Consider the following 12,278-nt stretch of genomic DNA (forward strand, 5'->3'; position numbering starts at 1 on the left):
TTGTATATCACTTGGACTGTTTAGGAGTCTTGGGCAGAAGAGCCTACAATGACTGCAATGATGGCCGCTAGATATCTCCTCTGTACCCTACTCTCTCCACCATCTCCTCTGTACCCTCTGTATGGCCATGCTTTCCACCTGGCTACCCAAACAACAGCTCTACACCCCCTGCAGCAACTCAGCTGGGATTGACAATCTGGACCCTCTCTTTCTAAAAGTATCCGCCGAAATTGTTACAACCCCTATTACTAGCCTGTTCAACCTCTGTTTCATATAGTCTGAGATCCCCAAAGATTTGAAAGCTGCTGCAGTCATCCCCCTCTCCAAAGGGGGAGACACTCTAGACCCAAGCTGTTACAGACCTACTGTATATCTATCCTACCCTGCCTTTCTAAAATCTTCGAAAGCCAAGATAACAAACAGATCACCGACCATTTCGAATCGCACCGTACCTTCTCCACTATGCAATCTGTTTTTTCCGAGCTGGTCATGGGTGCACCTCAGCCATGCTCAAGCTCCTAAACGATATCATAACCGGCATCGATAAAAGACAGTACTGTGCAGCCGTCTTCTTCGACCTGGCCAAGGCTTTCGACTCTGTCAATCCCCACATTCTTATCGGCAGACTCAACAGCCTTGGTTTCTCAAATGATTGTCTCACCTGGTTCACCAACTACTTCTCAGATACAATTCAGTGTGTCAAATAGGAGGGCCTGTTGTCCGGACCTCTGGCAGTCTTTATTGGGGTGCCTCAGAATTCAATTCTCGGGCTGACTCTTTTCTCTGTATATATCAATGATTTTGCTCTTGCTGTGAGTCTCTGATCACCCTCTACGCATTCTGCTTACATCTGGCCCTTCTTTGCACACTGTGTTAACTAACCTCTAAACTAGCTTCAATGCCACACATGCCATACAGTTGGAGGCCTTCCGTGGCCTCCAACTGCTTTTAAATGCAAGTAAAACTAAATTCATGCTCTTCAACCAATTGTTGCCTGCACCCGCCCGCCGACTAGCATCACTACACTGGACGGTTCTGACTTAGAAGAATGTAGACAACTACAAATACCTAGGTGTCTGGTTAGACTGGAAACTCTCCTTCCAGATTCACATTAAGCATCTCCAATCCAAAATGAAATCTAGAATCGGCTTCTTATTTGAAAACAAAGCATACGTCACTCATGCTGCCAAACATACGAGGCAATACTATCCTGCCGATCCTTGACTTAGTGATGTCATTTACAAAATAGCCTCCAACACTCTACTCAGCAAACTGGATGTACTCTATCACAATGCCATCCGTTTTGTTACCAAAGCCCCATACACTACCCACAACTGCGACCTGTATGCTCTCGTTGGCTGGCCCTCACTACATATTCGTCGCCAAACCCATTGGCTCCAGATCATCTATCAGTCTTTGCTAGGGAAAGCCCCGCCTTATCTCAGCTCACTGGTCACCATAGCAGCACCCACCCGTAGCATGCGCTCCAGCAGGTATACTTCACTGTTCATCCCCAAAGCCAACACCTCTTTGGCCGCCTTTCCTTCCAGATCTCTGCTGCCAATGACTGGAACGAATTGCAAAAATCACTGAAGTTTGACACTTATATTTCCCTCTCTAACTAAGCATCAGCTATCAGAGCAGCTTACCGATCACTGTACCTGTACACAGCCCATCTGTAAATAGCACACACAACTACGTCATCCCCATATTTTCGTTTATCCTATTGGTTTTTTGCACCCCAGTATCTCTACTTGCACATCATCTGCACATCATCACTCCAGTGTTAATGATAAATTGCAATTATTTCGCCTCTATTGCCTATTTATTGCCTTACCTTCTACATTTGCACACACTGTACTTAGAGTTTGCTATTGTGTTATGTATGTTTGTTTATGTGTAACTCTGTGTTCTTGTTTTTCTCGCAGTGCTTTGTTTGATCTTGGCCAGGTCGCAGTTGTAAATGAGAACTTGTTCTCAACTGGCCTACCTGGTTAAATAAAGGTGAAATTAAAAAGGCACCAAAAGACTGTCGCCCTATGTATGAGAAACAAGGTCCTCTGGTCTGATGAAACAAATATTGAACTTGTTGGCCTGAATGCCAAGCTTCATGTCTGGAGGTGGTAGCATCATGCTGTGGGGATGTTTTTCAGAGGCAGGGACTGGGAGACTAATCAGGATCGAGGGAAAGATGAACGAAGCAAAGCAAGATCCTTGATGAAAACCTGCTCCAGAGCGCTCAAGACCGCAGACTGGGGCGAAGGTTCACCTTCCAACTGGACAAAGAACCTAAGTACAAAGCCAAGACAACGAAGGAGGAGCTTCGGGACAAGTCTCTGAATGGCCCAGCAAGAGCCCAGACTTGATCCCGATCAAACATCTCTGGAGAGACCTGAACATAGCTGTGCAGCAACACTCCCCATCCAACCTGACAGAGCTTGAGAGATTTTGTATAGAAGAATGGGAGGAACTCCCCAAATACAGGTGTGCCAAGCTTGTAGCATCATACCCTAGAAGACTTGAGGCTGTAATCGCTGCCAAAGGTGCTTCAACAAACTACTGAGTAAACACTTATTTAAATGTCATTTTTCATTTTCTGTTTTTAGTATATTAGCAAAAATGTATACAAAAGTTTTACGGTGGTTATTATGGGGTGTTGTGATGTCATTATGGGGTGTTGTGATGTCATTATGGGGTGTTGTGATGTCATTATGGGGTGTTGTGTGTAGATTGATGAGGGAAAAACGATTGAATCCATTTTAGAATAAGGCTGTAACCATCAAAATGTGTAAAAAGTCAAGTAGCCTGAATACTTCCCGAATGCAGTGTATCTCCTCTGTACAATGATGCCACGAAGCCACACAGCCACAGTCACAGCTGGATGTTCTAACCAAATGTTTCCCAAACATTTGTAACAGTGTTGCTTCTGTCTCTCTCCTTGCCTCAACCTTGGTTCGATCCAGGGACCCTCTGAACACATCGACAACAGTCACCCACGAAACATTGTTACCTTTCGCTCCACAAAAGCTGCGGCAGAGAAAGGGACACAACTACTTTAAAGTATCAGAGCGAGTGACGTCACCGATTGAAACGTTACTAGCTCACGCTGCTAACCAGCTTGTCATTTCACATCGGTTACCCTTGCATTGACGCATTCCCATTTGGCCAACACAGATGGATCACATTTGGCCAGCACAGATGGTTAAAATGTGACCAACACAGATGGTTCACATTTGGCCAACACAGACAGTTCACATTTGGCCAACACAGTCACGGTTCACATTTGGCCAACACATTCACGGTTCACATTTGGCCAACACATTCATGGTTCACATTTGGCTAACACAGACGGTTCCCATTTGGCCAACACAGACGGTTCCCATTTGGCCAACACAGACGGTTCACATTTGGCCAACACAGACGGTTCCCATTTGGCCAACACAGACGGTTCACATTTGGCCAACACAGACGGTTCACATTTGGCCAACACAGACGGTTCACATTTGGCCAACACAGACGCTTCACATTTGGCCAACACAGACGGTTCTCAATAAGCAAAATATAGCCTAGACCTACCATTGGTGCTGCATTATTGGACTGAATCATTTAAATACCTTTGGAGGAAGTGTCTTTCTTTGGTAACTGGATTGCAGGATGGGGATGTATACTTGAACAAACTAAATGTATTGTGCAGGTAGGCATATTTGTGTATGTTTTAGGATGTGCAGGATATCTTCATTTAAAGATACTCTGATGACTAGACCATTTAATCACCTTTTATGGATTAGGCTGCTTTGCAAAGACAGGATAAAAAAGACAGGACGCATTGCTGTTGATCCAGCCTTAGTAGCCTAGGGTAAAGGTAGCCTATGTTGATCCAGCCTTAGTAGCCTAGGGTAAAGGTAGCCTATGTTGATCCAGCCTTAGTAGCCTAGGTTAAAGGCAGCCTATGTTGATCCAGCCTTAGTAGCCTAGGGTAAACGTAGCCTATGTTGATCCAGCCTTGGTAGCATATGGCGATCCAATCTCTGTAGCCTAGGGTAAGGGTAGCCTATGGGGATCCAGCCTTAGTAGCCTAGGGTAAAGGTAGCCTATGTTGATCCAGCCTTGGTAGCATATGGTGATCCAATCTCTGTAGCCTGGGTAAGGGTAGCCTATGTTGATCCAGCCTTAGTAGCCTGGGTAAGGGTAGCCTATGGGGATCCAGCCTTAGTAGCCTGGGTAAGGGAAGCCTATGGGGATCCAGCCTTAGTAGCCTGGGTAAGGGAAGCCTATGGGGATCCAGCCTTAGTAGCCTTCCCTTACCTTAGTAGGTAAGGGAAGCCTATGGTGGACTTGATGTGAAATAGAAACAACAACAATATTTCTAAATAGGATGGGGTCAGAAGCATGAAATCACAAATCGCTTCTCTCATTCCATGGCACTGTGCACACACATAGGACGAAATGTCTTTACACATAACATTCGCACGTCTATACAAAATATTAGACTCCTGTCAATTGTATAATTTCCCATGTTTGAGGCAGATTCTCTAAATCTGCCGTTGGTATAGCATTATAGGAAGGACTGAATAGTTTTGTAATCGGACAAGTGGCGCTCAATGAAAATGGGAATGGGTAGCCTACTTGAACAAGTGAATTTAGGTATGCAGATATGTGAATTATGAAAAAGCATTAGGCAAAAATCACCAAAATATTTCAACTCACTCTCAGTAGACCATTTAAAAGCCCTTCATTCAACAGCAAGTTGGCTAATGGATAAAAGATCCACCTATGTGGTTCTGCTGAACCAGCCTTGATTAAGGGAGGGGTGGCTATGCTAGGTTTTTAATCAAATTAAATTAAATGGGGGTGAAACCAATAATTTTTTATGTTTCTAAATATGAAATTCACCAGCACAAAAGGCACATCTCTCTTCAATGGGCACTGTGGTCATAGGTGGATAGGGTGTGCTTCCACTCTCACAATCCATGCCATTATCAAATGCGTTATCGCTAAGACCACTTGTTTGGCGCAGACAGAGATGGACGCCTCGCTTCGCCTTCAAGTACTTTGTTTTTTTGCATATTATTTCTTACCCTGTTACCCAAGGAAATCTGAAGTCTTATTACATACAGCCAGGAGGAACTGTTGGATAATTAGAGCAACGTCAACTTACCAACATTATGACCAGGAATACGACTTTCCCGAAGCAGATCCTCTGTTTGGACCTCCACCCAGGACAATGGATCGGATCCCAGTAGACGACCCAAAACAATGGCGCTGCAGAAGGGGCAGACGGAGCGGTCTTCTGGTCAGGCTCCGTAGAGGGGCACACCGCCCACCGCTTCTGGGTATACTACTCGCCAATGTCCAGTATCATGACAACAAGGTAGATGAAATTTGATCAAGGGTCGCCTTCCAGAGAGACATCAAAGATTGTAACATTCTTTGTTTCACGGAACCATGGCTCACTCGTGATACGTTATCAGAGTAGGTACAGCCACCCGGTTTCTTCACGCATCGCGCCAACAGAAACAAACATCTCTCTAGTAAGAAGGGCGAAGGTGTATGCCTTATGATTAACGAGTTAACGGGTTTGATCATTACAACATACAGGAACTCAAGTCCTCTTCTTCCCCTGACCTAGAATTCCTTACGATCAAATGCCGACCGCATTATCTACCAAGAGAAGTCTCTTCGATTATAAATCACAGTCGTGTATATCCTCCCCCCCACCCCAAGCAGACACCTCGACGGCCCTGAAAGAACTTCGTTGGACTCTATGTAAACTGGAAACCACATATCCTGAGGCTGCATTTATTGTAGCTGGGGATTTTAACAAGGCTAATCTGACAACAAGGCTCCCTAAATTTGAATCAGCATATCGAATGTGCGACCCGGGCTGGCAACACTCTAGATCACTGCTACTCTAATATCCGCGACACATACAAAGCCCTCCCTTTCGGTAAATCTGACCACGACTCCATTTTGTTGCTCTCAGCCTATAGACAGAAACTAAAACAGGAAATGCCCATGCTCAGGTCTGCCCAACGCTGGTCTGAGCAATCTGATTCCACACTTCAAGATTGCTTCGATCACGTGGACTGGGAAATGTTCCGGATAACATCGGACTATAACATTGATGTATATGATGATTTGGTGAGCAAGTTTATTAACAAGTGCATCGGTGTTGTGGTACCCACGTGACTATTAAATCCTTCCCTAACAATAAACCATGGATTGATGGCAGCATTCGTGCAAAACTGAAAGTGCGAACCACTGCTTTTAATCATGGCAAGGCGACCAGAAACATGACCGAATACAAACAGTGTAGCTATTCCCTCCGAAAGGCAATCAAACAAGCTAAGCGTCAGTATAGAGGCAAAGTAGAGTCGCATTTCAACGGATCAGACACGAGACGTATGTGGCAGGGTCTACAGTCAATCACGGACTACAAAAATAAAACCAGCCCCGTTGCGGACACCGATGTCTTGCTCCCAGACAAACTAAACAACTTCTTTGCTCGATTGAGGACAATAAAGTGCCACTTACCAAAACCTGCGGGCTCTCCTTCACCACAGCCAACATGAGTAAAACATTTAAACGTGTTAACCCTCGCAAGGCTGGCATCCCTAGCTGCGTCCTCAGAGCATGCGCAGACCAGCTGGCTGGTGAGTTTACAGACATAGTCAATCAGTCCCTATCCCAGTCTGCTGTTCCCACATGCTTCAAGAGGGCCACCATTGTTCCTGTTCCCAAGAAAGCTAAGGTAACTGAGATAAATGACTATCGCCCCGTAACACTCACTTCCGTCATCATGAAGTGCTTTGAGAGACTAGTCAAGGATCATATCACCTCCACCCTACCTGACACCCTAGACCCACTCCAATTTGCTTACCCCTCAATTAGGTCCACAGACGACACAATCGCAACCACACTGCATCCTGCCGTAACCCATCTGGACAAGAGGAATACCTATGTAAGAATGCTGTTCATCGTTTACAGCTCAGCTTTTAACACCACAGTACCCTCCAAACTCGTCATTAAGCTCAAGACCCTGGGTCTCGACGCCACCCTGTGCATCAGGGTCCTGGACTTGCTGACGGGCCGCCCCCAGGTGGTGAGGGTAGGATACAACATCTCCACCCCACTGATCCTCAACACTGGAGTCCCACAAGGGTGTGATCTCAGCCCTCTCCTGCATTCCCTGTTCACCCATGAATGCGTGGCCATGCACGCCTCCAACTCAATCATCAAGTTTGCAGACGACACCACGAGATGGCCTACAGGGAGGAGGTGAAGGCCCTCAGAGTGTGGTGTCAGGAAAATAACCTCACACTCAACGTCAACAAAACAAAGGAGCTGATATGGTCAGACTATAATTTTAATGGTAGGTTTATTTGAACAGTGAGAGACAGAATAACAACAACAAAAATCCAGAACAACGCATGTGAAAAATGTTATACATTTATTTGCATTTTAATGAGGGAAATAAGTATTTGACCCCCTTTCAATCAGAAAGATTTCTGGCTCCCAGGTGTCTTTTATACAGGTAACGAGCTGAGATTAGGAGCACACTCTTAAAGGGAGTGCCCCTAATCTCAGTTTGTTACCTGTATAAAAGACACCTGTCCACAGAAGCAATCAATCAATCAGATTCCAAACTCTCCACCATGGCCAAGACCACAGAGGTCTCCAAGGATGTCAGGGACAAGAGTGTAGACCTACACAAGGCTGGAATGGGCTACAAGACCATCGCGAAGCAGCTTGGTGAGAAGGTGACAACAGTTGGTGCGATTTTTTGCAAATGGAAGAAACACAAAAGAACTGTCAATCTCCCTCGGCCTGTGGCTCCATGAAAGATCTCACCTCGTGGAGTTGCAATGATCATGAGAACGGTGAAGAATCAGCCCAGAACTACACAGGAGGATCTTGTCAATGATCTCAAGGCAGCTGGGACCATAGTCACCAAGAAGACAATTGGTAACACACTACGCTGTGAAGGACTGATATTGAGGCTTTTTATATATTGCACTCTATACCATCTACTGCATCTTGCCTATGCCGTTCGGCCATCGCTCATCCATATATTTATATGTACATATTCTTATTCATTCCTTTACACTTGTGTGTACAAGGTAGTTGTTGTGAAATTGTTAGATTACTTGTTAGATATTACTGCACGGTCAGAACTAGAAGCACAAGCATTTCGTTACACTCGCATTAACATCTGCTAACCATGTGACCATTAACATCTCCTAACCATGTGACCATTAACATCTGCTAACCATGTGACCATTAACATCTGCTAACCATGTGACCATTAACATCTGCTAACCATGTGACCATTAACATCTGCTAAACAATACAATGTGATGTGATACTCCCCGTTATCTCTGCATGAAATGGACACTTTTGCACTTGTTTTTAAAGACACACCTCAAATATTGCCACCCCTCCCACCTCAGCACAAGGGAGCTGATGTTAACACAGATACGTTGCCAAACCTGGCGTTAGGGCTGGAAAATGACACTAGTTTTTACATGATGAAATTGCTACATAACGTGCTGAAGAGCCCACAGAGGGATACCTCAGTCAGGAATGCTCCCAATAACCTTGCATAGAGAGAGAGAGAGACAGAGAGAGAGACAGAGACAGAGAGAGAGAGAGAGAGAGACAGACAGACAGACAGACAGACAGACAGACAGACAGACAGACAGACAGACAGACAGACAGACAGACAGACAGACAGACAGACAGACAGACAGACAGACAGACACCAGAAGAATGTGACTATCTGATAGTCTCAGAGCCAGAGAGCATGACCCAATGGAACAATGTGACTGCCAACAGAGCCGAACAAAGGACCCACCAGCTGCTATGAATCAGAGAGCTATGGCTTGACATCATCCGGCGCATTACACCGCCATTAACAAGTAAGCAACAGAACCTGTACAACATGCTACAACTACATCAGCTCTACATCAGTACTGTTCAATATGTTACATACTGCTACAGCTACATCAGCTCTACATCAGTACTGTACAACATGCTACAACTACATCAGCTCTACATCAGTACTGTACAACATGCTACATACTGCTACAGCTACATCGGCTCTACATCAGAACTGTACAACATGCTACATACTGCTACAGCTACATCAGCTCTACATCAGTACTGTACAACATGCTACATACTGCTACAGCTACATCAGCTCTACATCAGTACTGTACAACATGCTACAACTACATCAGCTCTACATCAGTACTGTTCAATATGCTACATACTGCTACAGCTACATCAGCTCTACATCAGTACTGTACAACATGCTACAACTACATCAGCTCTACATCAGTACTGTACAACATGCTACATACTGCTACAGCTACATCGGCTCTACATCAGAACTGTACAACATGCTACATACTGCTACAGCTACATCAGCTCTACATCAGTACTGTACAACATGCTACATACTGCTACAGCTACATCAGCTCTACATCAGTACTGTACAACATGCTACAACTACATCAGCTCTACATCAGTACTGTTCAATATGCTACATACTGCTACAGCTACATCAGCTCTACATCAGTACTGTACAACATGCTACAACTATATCAGCTCAACATCAGCACTGTACAACATGCTACATACTGCTACAGCTACATCAGCTCTACATTAGTACTGTACAACATGCTACAACTACATCAGCTCTACATCAGTACTGTACAACATGCTACATACTGCTACAGCTACATCAGCTCTACATCAGAACTGTACAACATGCTACATACTGCTACAGCTACATCAGCTCTACATCAGTACTGTACAACATGCTACATATTGCTACATCAGCTCTACATCAGTACTGTACAACATGCCTACAGCTACATCAGTAATGTACAACATGCTACATACTGCTACATCAGCTCTACATCAGTACTATACAAAATGATACAGCTACATCAGCTCTACATCAGTACTGTACGACATGCTACAACTACATCAGCTCTACATCAGCACTGTATGACATGCTACATACTGCTACAGCTACATCAGCTCTACATCAGTACTGTACAACATGCTACATATTGCTACATCAGCTCTACATCAGTACGGTAGCCTGGCTGTATGTACCATACATCTCCAGGGATCAAATATCTGATAGCCTGGCTGTATGTACCATTAGTCTCCAGGGAACACAGAACTGATAGCCTGGCTGTATGTACCATGAGTCTCCAGGGAACACAGAACTAATAACCTGGCTGTATGTACCATGAGTCTCCAGGGAACACAAAACTAATAACCTGGCTGGATGTACCATTAGTCTCCAGGGAACACAGATTTGATAGCCTGGCTGTATGTACCATGAGTCTCCAGGGAACACAGAACGGATATCCTGGCTGTATGTACCATGAGTCTCCAGGGAACACAGAACTAATAACCTGGCTGTATGTACCATGAGTCTCCAGGGAACACAGAACTAATAACCTGGCTGTATGTACCATGAGTCTCCAGGGAACACAGATTTGATAGCCTGGCTGTATGTACCATGAGTCTCCAGGGAACACAGAACTAATAACCTGGCTGTATGTACCATGAGTCTCCAGGGAACACATAACTAATAACCTGGCTGTATGTACCATGAGTCGCCAGGGAACACAGAACTGATAACCTGGCTGTATGTACCATGAGTCTCCAGGGAACACAGAACTAATAACCTGGCTGTATGTACCATGAGTCTCCAGGGAACACAGAACTGATAACCTGGCTGTATGTACATTGAGTTGGCATTCAAGCACATTGGCCGGTGTGTGTGTGCTTGCATGCGTGTGTGTGCCTGTGCTGGCGTCAGTGGTTACTGTGTAGTGGCCCTCTGACTGTGAAACCCAACCAGGCAGCTTCCGCTGGGTGTTTCAGCGGATATGTCACCTGTTCCTGCAGATGCCAAGATTCTCTCAGCTCTCTCAACTCCTAGACACCAGCTACTACAGTGACTACAGCCTCTACACTATCTTACCTTAGTGACCAGTTACTACAGTAACTACAGCCTCTACACTATCTTATTTTATCTTATCTTAGTGACCAGCCACTACAGTAACTACAGCCTCTACACTATCTTAGTGACCAGCTACTACAGTAACTACAGCCTCTACACTATCTTATCTTATCTTAGTGACCAGCCACTACAGTGACTACAGCCTCTACATTATTTTATCTTAGTGACCAGCCACTACAGTAACTATAGTCTCTGAACTATCTTATCTTAGTGACCAGCTACTACAGTGACTACAGCCTCTACATTATCTTATTTTATCTTAGTGACCAGCCACTACAGTAACTATAGTCTCTGAACTATCTTATCTTAGTGACCAGCTACTACAGTGACTACAGCCTCTACATTATCTTATTTTATCTTAGTGACCAGCCACTACAGTAACTATAGTCTCTGAACTATCTTATCTTAGTGACCAGCTACTACAGTGACTACAGCCTCTACATTATCTTATCTTAGTGACCAGCTACTACAGTGACTACAGCCTCTACACTATCTTATCTTAGTGCCCAGCCACTATACGTACAGAGATGGTTGGCTGCCATTTTATGGGTTCCTGACCCAATTATATATTTTTTAAATATTTCTCAGAACTTTTTTGCACGTTACATTTCCACCATCATTTCCTATGACCGAAAATAGTTTCTGGATATCAGAACAGTAACCTCTATTTGGATGAAGATTTCTATTCCAACGAGTCAGCATCTGTGGATGTACTGCTCATTCCGGAACAGTCCCTAATCCCCGGGGGTAGAAAGAGGAAGAGACGGCGCAGGAGAGGCCAACGAGCGAGTTAATAACCCACCCCTACCCTCCGTTCTATTGGCGGGAGAACAAACTAGACTATCCTATCACATAACATCTCCCCACACATTAGCTCTAACCTTGTTGAAAGCTACTTTATTGAGGAAAAGTGTATTTACTATGACTGTGATATATAGTTGTCGCACCTAGCTGTTTTAAGATGAATGCACTAACTGGAAGTGGCTCTGAATAAGAGCGTGTGCTAAATTAAATATCAATATAAATGTAAGGTTAAAGGGATGCTTCAGGATTTTGGCAAAGATAATTTTGTGGGAGCCAATTGGTAGTTACAGTCTTGTCCCTTCGCTGCAACTCCCGTATGGACTTGGGAGAGGCGAACCTCAAGAGCCGTGCGTCCTCTGAAACATGACCCAGCCAAGTCGCACTGCTTCTTGACACAGTGCCCGCTTAACCCGGAAGCCAGCCGCAC

The 12,278-nt window shown here is 44.7% G+C and overlaps 1 protein-coding gene across 1 annotated transcript in view; it reads right to left on the reverse strand.

Moving 5' to 3' along the window:
• The window catches only part of musk (muscle, skeletal, receptor tyrosine kinase), a 74,075-nt gene that overhangs the window by 59,977 nt on the left and 1,820 nt on the right, over window positions 1-12,278 (reverse strand). The window lies entirely within an intron of this gene.

Source organism: Oncorhynchus kisutch, linkage group LG23 (assembly GCF_002021735.2).
Source record: "Oncorhynchus kisutch isolate 150728-3 linkage group LG23, Okis_V2, whole genome shotgun sequence".
Classification (NCBI taxonomy): Eukaryota; Metazoa; Chordata; class Actinopteri; order Salmoniformes; family Salmonidae; genus Oncorhynchus; species Oncorhynchus kisutch.